Raw genomic sequence first — 6,929 nt, forward strand, 5'->3', positions numbered from 1 at the left:
ACAGGGGGAAGGACTGGGACGGGTTAACCAGGGACATGTTCCTCATCTGCTCCAACCCCACCCCACCTCTGGGCCTTTGCCTCCCCATCCCTGCCCACCCTGGTAACTGCATCATCACTAGGCTATTAAGCTAAGACCAGCTCCAGCCAGGGTCTTCAGGCATGCATTGGAGGGCTGTGTGACCTTTGACCTGGCCCTACTGCCTGCAACATTGGCCTCAAGAACATGTACCTTACTCTCATTTATTCCTCTTAATGTGATGTGGGCCCATTTTATAGAACAGGAAAACTAACCCACAGACCTGGTCAATCTTCAACATCAAAAATAAAAACCTCACATGTAAGAGGAAGGGTGAAGCCCCAAATGGAGGTTAAGTATTTGGTGCCACAGGAACCCTGCTTGTGAAGTTTCCCCAGCAAACAGCTGCCTATGGGCGCTGAGCACTCCTGGTCCGTGTTCCCTATCATGGGAGAAAGACTCACCACATAGTACCCAATGACCCAAGCAAGCCTCCCAGGGTACCTTCTAGAAGCTGCCTATGGGCGCTGAGCACTCCTGGTCCGTGTTCCCTATCATGGGAGACAGACTCACCACATAGTACCCAATGACCCAAGCAAGCCTCCCAGGGTACCTTCTAGAAGCGTCATCTAGGTTACAGGGCTGTGAGCTGCAGTGGGGATGCTGCCAGCACACCCACCAGGGGGCGCTGTGGGGTTCAGTGATTAACTTCTCATCGCACCCCCCCACCCCCCAAACCCCCAATCCCGGCAGGTATGCAATGTCCTATGGATTCTTAATTCCACCCTGGGCATCAGTCCATCCCCCAGGTGTGGGTGTGTGATAAGTAGACCTCTGATGCTCCCCACAAGGCAGAGGGACCATGGAATCATGCTGCAGAATTCTCAGGCACTTACTAAATCAGGATCAACATTTGCACAGGATCCCTGGGTAATCAATATGCAAGTTAAAGAAACACTGCCTTGGAATTCCCTGGCAGTCCAGTGGTTAGTTATTTCACTGTGGAGCCCAGGGTTTGACCAAGATTCTGCAAGCTGGATTCTGAGCAGTTCGATGAAAAGGGGGAAAAAAAAAAATACTGCCTGGGTCACAAATGCATACACTGATACAGAGCATTTAACTAAGCCACGTGGTCCAGAGTGTGCAGGTTCACAGCTCCCAGTGTATTTTCTCTCAATACGTATTAAGGAATCTCACCAGCCCCAAGGAAAAGAAGGAATGCCTAACCCAGCCTAATTAGCGGCTTCTCTAGCCCTTTTACTCTCAAGCCCTGACCCAGAAGAACAGGTTATCTGACCCCATGGCCAGTTCCTGTGAGTCCAAGTGGCCAGTATCTCAGGAAAACTGCTGGAGTGTGGTTCAGAGTAATCATTAATTTCCAGTGTTTTGCCTCAGGCCAGACTAGTGAACTAAGTAACCTGGATGGCCTGGCAGAGGGTGGGAGACTTGGCCATGGGGTACATGACACCAGGAGGTTCCACGGGAGCTCTGGGGAGGGGAGAGGGGTAGACTGAAGACAGTCAGGAGGGGGTAGCAGGTCAGAGGCTGAAATCAAGGGACAAGGCTTCCTTCCCTCTTATGCGGGGCTCAGAGTTCCCTCAGACAGTCCCCACCTGGGTCAAAAAGAATCTCTCTCCTAGACAGACCCATTTGGAGCCTGCAGCCCAAAGCAGACAATGATTAACTATGACTAACCACCTCAGGCTTCCCTGGAGCCTCAGCAGTGCCAACTTGTCTGCCAGCCTGCTAGAGGGATGTGAGCAGAGCTCCTTCCCAAAGCCAGATCTCAACAGTCAGGAAACATTCTGCCCCTAGAAAAATTTTGCCCACAGGGACTGGAGGAAGATTTCAGGGAAGGAAACCAACCTGCTGTATGACCAACTACCTGGGTGCCCTGGGGTGAGCTAGGTAGGTAAAATAGTCTTACTTCCAGTGGCATCATTCAATGTGATTTCATTACAAGTTCCTTTCCTGTAGTTTTCACCACCCAGAATTTGCAATGACAGATTCCTGGGTTGGGAAGATCAGCTGGAGAAGGGCTAGGCTGCCCACTCCAGTATTCTTGGGCTTCCCTGGTGGCTCAGCTGCTAAAGAATCCACCTGCAATGCGGGAGACCTGGGATCAATCCCTGGGTTGGGAAGGTCTCCTGGAATAGGGAGCCAACTACCCACGCCAGTATTCTGACTCTGAGAATTCCATGGACTGTATAATCCATGGGGTCACAAAGAGTCGGATACGGCTGTGCAACTTTCACTTTCACTTCACTAGTTACAACACACACACACCAGAGTCCAGAACTGGCAAGATTTAAAGATGCCCAGCTCGGTTCCTCGACATTTTACACACATTATATTTCCTCCACATTATACACATGACCCAAACAGCTGCAGGCATGTGCTACTGTTAGGCCCTCAACTTAGAAGCCCTATCACGTATTCAGATTTCAGAAACCACAGGTCAAAACAAGGAGGGCTTCTCTCAAAGGCTTCCTCATGAAGATCCACACATCTTGATCACTTTTCTCAGTATTTACTACCATATGCCAGGCACCCTTGTGCTTTACCTGTATGAATTCACTTAATCCTTACATACCATTAATGTTATCCCTGTATAACAGATGAGCAAACTGAGGTTAGGCAACATAGCTTGTACTCACTTAAAAGAATGCTCCCAGGGAACTTAAACAAGAAGGCGTGAATTTTAACTACCTGCTTTTGGCAACAGGAAGATCTTAGCACTAGGGATTGGTTTGTAATGGTAGATAATACATCTCCCTCGTTAAGTTGTTTGGTTTCTAATGAGTCAAAATTGGCATTTCCCAGATAATGTGGCCCCCAGCACAAGCCAGCTCCTTTATCTAGAGCGATCCCAATCCTGAGCAGTGGCATCTTCCCCAGGGATTTTCCCAGAGGGGCTGACATACCAGCTCCAGAACACTTGCCACTTGGCTGTTAGCATGTCCCAGGCCCCTCCTGTCTGCTAAAGCCAGAACTGACACCTCTTAACCCCCACCCCAACCCGAGGCAAGTCCTCTCATCAACCTGCTCTCAACAGGCTCAAATGAATTAAGTCACCCAGCAAAGTGGCAGTGCCAAACTCATGCCCAGGCAATCCAGGGCACGTGCCTGGAACTGTTGTGCCTGAGATGAGTTATGAACAATGCACCATTCGTTCCAGGAGCTTCGGGAGCTGTATGGCTGAGGGACTTACACCAGCTGTTCACCTTCACAGGAGGTGGTGGTCCAACCTCGAGATGCAGGTGAACTCTGACCCTTTCCCAGAGGCTGGGGTCCAGCACGTGACGTCAGGATGGTTAGCGGTGCTGGGTGGGCTCACAGGCAAGGTTCCCCCTGCAAGACCCTGCCTCATTAGTGCAGGATGCTTGTGTCCTGACTGAACCAGGTCAGACGTGTCCAAATGCAATGTGGCAGACAGAAGGGTGGGTGGCACCCCCAATTAGACTCAGGGAGGAGGCGGCCCAGGGACTCCCCGCAACCCAGCTATAAACCTGAGAAGTAACGTCATTCATTTCCTCCAGGCTGGTACCAGCAGCAGAACTATTTCCTGGCACCCTGTAAATGTTAATTGCATTAATTAAACTTCCAGTGCAGGAAGGGGGTGATGGTGGGCCTGATGGCAAGGTTAGCAGGGGAGGACCTTGGGCATCCCTGACCGACTCTGTCCACCCAGGGTTTAGAGATTTGTAAAGCAAAAGAGGGAGAGGGTGAAAGACATTCCCACCTCCCCTATTTAAAAAGTTCCTCCTTGGCCTGTGGGAGGGGAATCGACTCCTGACTCCTCCCCTTGAACTGCTCAAGTATTCTTAGCTGTTTCCCAAAATGGCTGAGCTAGAGCACTCAGCATGTACCACAGAAGAGTTAGTCACTCTTATGATCCCCATTCTGTAGATGGGGAAACAAGCTCAGAGGAAACAGATAAGCAGTTTCCTTGATGAGGTTCCCAGAGTGACTGAGTGATGGAGACTGAGGCCTTAGTCCAGGGGGCAGATCTTAAAGACATCATAAAACAATGCAGTAAGCACAGTTTTTAAGTATAAACAGTTTAAAAAGTTTACGGCCGGGGAGGGACAGCTCACCCAGGTGAGTGAAGAGAAGGGAGGCAGTGGACACAGTACAGACAAAGTCAAGGAGGACGAAACAGCTGTCCCCCTGGCTGGGGACAGAGCACAGGGTCCCAGTTCCCTATGCCTGATCAGGAATCTCCAGTGAATTCCATAAAAAAGATCAGGCTCACAGGGAAACGGGAAGAAAATGTCCTCCTTGTCCTTCTCAAGCCTCAGTCATACAGCCTAGGCAATAAGTGACCTCATCTAATTCCCTAGGTGGTTGGTGCTACAGATCCCAAAGCAGATGGCAAAACCTTAAAACCTGGAGATTACACAGTCTCATGTGCTGTCGTGCCAGATTTCCCAGCTTAGGCTCACAAAGGGATGCATCCCTTCATCCATGATGACTCAAGTTTGGAGAATTTTTCAGTGCCTCTGGGTCATGGCTACATGCACCACTGTCATTGTGCGATAATAGTTCGTCCTGGGCACATTTATCAGAATCTTAGTAAGGACTGACTCCAGTAGTCAGTCTGGGCAAGTATGAGAAAAGCTGGCTATGAAGATGTTCCAGTAGTCAGTCTGGGCAAGTATGAGAGAAGCTGGCTATGAAGATGTTCCTTGCAACATTGCTCATTAATAGCAAAATTATAGAGAAACATTGGTACATCTGGATATTTGTCAATAGACTGCAATAAAATTATATACCCTTCTAGATAATTTACAGGAAAACCTAGGAACTTACAGAAAGATCTGAAATGAGAGCTTCAACTGGAGTTTGGAGTCAAACTTTTTACCCTATGGAAACAAGTTGCAAGCAACTAGTCCCTTCTGCCTAAAAGTTATTTGAGAAGCCCTAGGAAGGTCATGCAGATTAAGACAGGGAACCCATGGGTCACCCAGAATGCCATGTGGGGCATCCTAAGGCTGAGGATTTGGGAGCTGCTATACCCACTCCTGCGGCCTTGTTCCCCTAGGCAAAATCCAGCCAAAGTGTCCTCTGCCCTCTTCCCAGCGGGAATGGAGAAAGGAGACCGCTATTCTCAAAGTCACTCCCTCAGCTCTGCCCCTCGCAGCAGCCTGCACCTGTTGCTACTGCCATTGCCTAAAACCTCAGCCCATCTATATACCAATGCTGTGGGGATACTGATTCAGTATTGAAGATGGCAATCTGACAGTATGACCTCAAGTGCCAAGTGTCCATATCCTGTTATAGAGGAATTCTACTGCTAGGAATCAACTCAGCGCAAAGTTCTTCCCAAAACCTGTGGGCAAGACTGGCACTGCCTTCATTGTCAAAGTAAAAGCTACCAACAAATGATCAATGGGAGACTGTCTAAATTACATGCAGCCACACTGGGGAGACCACTGAGAGGCAAAGAATAGGGCAGCTGGTTCTAGATGAAACCATGTAAAGTGAAAAAGTCCACCTAACAATACAATCGCATTTAATAGGTTACTGTGTATATTAAGCCATGTTCCTCCAGCATTTTTTAACTTCTCAGCAAGGTAGCTTGTGGAAGAATAGACAACCATATCTATCCCCATGTGACTTTTACAATCAAAAAGTCAACTTTAAAATGTCACTTTTGAAAATGATCATTTAAGTTTAGTCAATCTGAAGTTTTTTGAATGGTATAAGGTAGAACGCTCAATTTTCTCCATAAGGAAAGTCAGACATACAATGACTAGTATGACCCAACTCTACCTCTTCTATATATGTCCCCTATATACATGGGATGTTTCTGGTTTCACTTCTCTTTTTGGTATTTAGCCCTTGACACCTCTTTTAATCATGATACATTAACAATAAATGCTCATATCTCCTTGGACACGCCTGCCAACCTTAAAGTTTCATTGATTTTCTCGATTTCACCCGTACCTGTATGCACATTTGCTCAGAACTGTCCATATCCTATTGCTGCCTCCCTGGTAACCTAGAAAATCCCTGAGGACAGCACCTGCCCATCCAGGCATCCCGCCTAACACTGCACATCTGTGTCCCAGGTGAGGCTTCCTTCCACTCACCTGCAGTATCTCCTCCGCTTCCAGTGCTTCAGCCACAGGACACCCAGGTTTGTCCAAGGCCTGCTTTGGTGTCACCCAGCACACATTCACACACCCCAGCACCATGCTGGCCGCTGGGAACATCCACCAGGAAGGCACCATCCCTTCTCCAGGAGCTGAAGGGCAGTGGAAGGCCCCGGCTCTGGCCCCAGCAGGCCCATTTGCAACTGGAAGCAAATGCAACTGGAAATAAATGCTGCTTAGGAAGCCCCATTAACCTCAGAAGGTGGAAGTACAGGAAAGGATAAAGAAATAGGTACGTAATGACTTCTCCACCCAGGCTGCAACACAAGAGACCTGACTCAGGGGAAAAATTAATGCCAGACTGATAACTCCCCAGTCCCTTTTCTAGCTGCCAGACCTGTACCACTGGGCAGGGCATTGGACGATCCCTCTGCTCCAGGGAATGGGGAATAAGACATACCAATATCAGAGAGCTACCTTCAGATTTTGGGAGACCCAGAGACAAGTTCCAGTCCATGTCCCACACAGTAAGCCTCCAGTTTTAAATCCTTCTGAATACAGAGGTACAGTTCAAAACTAAAATATGAAAAACAAAAACAGTAAAAAAAAAAAAAAAAGACACTCAGAAATATTGGATGGAGCTCTACACACTAAAATTAAAACAAGGGGATAAAGGATGTGTCCAAAAACAAGATGAAGACACCATTACAAGTGAAATTCTTAAGACAGGAACCCTTCAAAGCACAAAAGCTGAGGACACCAGAAAGCAGAACTAAGGACAAATTGACCAGGCCAGGAGGTGCCACATCTGAT

This window comes from Bison bison, unplaced genomic scaffold, assembly GCF_000754665.1.
Source record: "Bison bison bison isolate TAMUID 2011002044 unplaced genomic scaffold, Bison_UMD1.0 scf7180017864167, whole genome shotgun sequence".
NCBI lineage: Eukaryota > Metazoa > Chordata > Mammalia > Artiodactyla > Bovidae > Bison > Bison bison.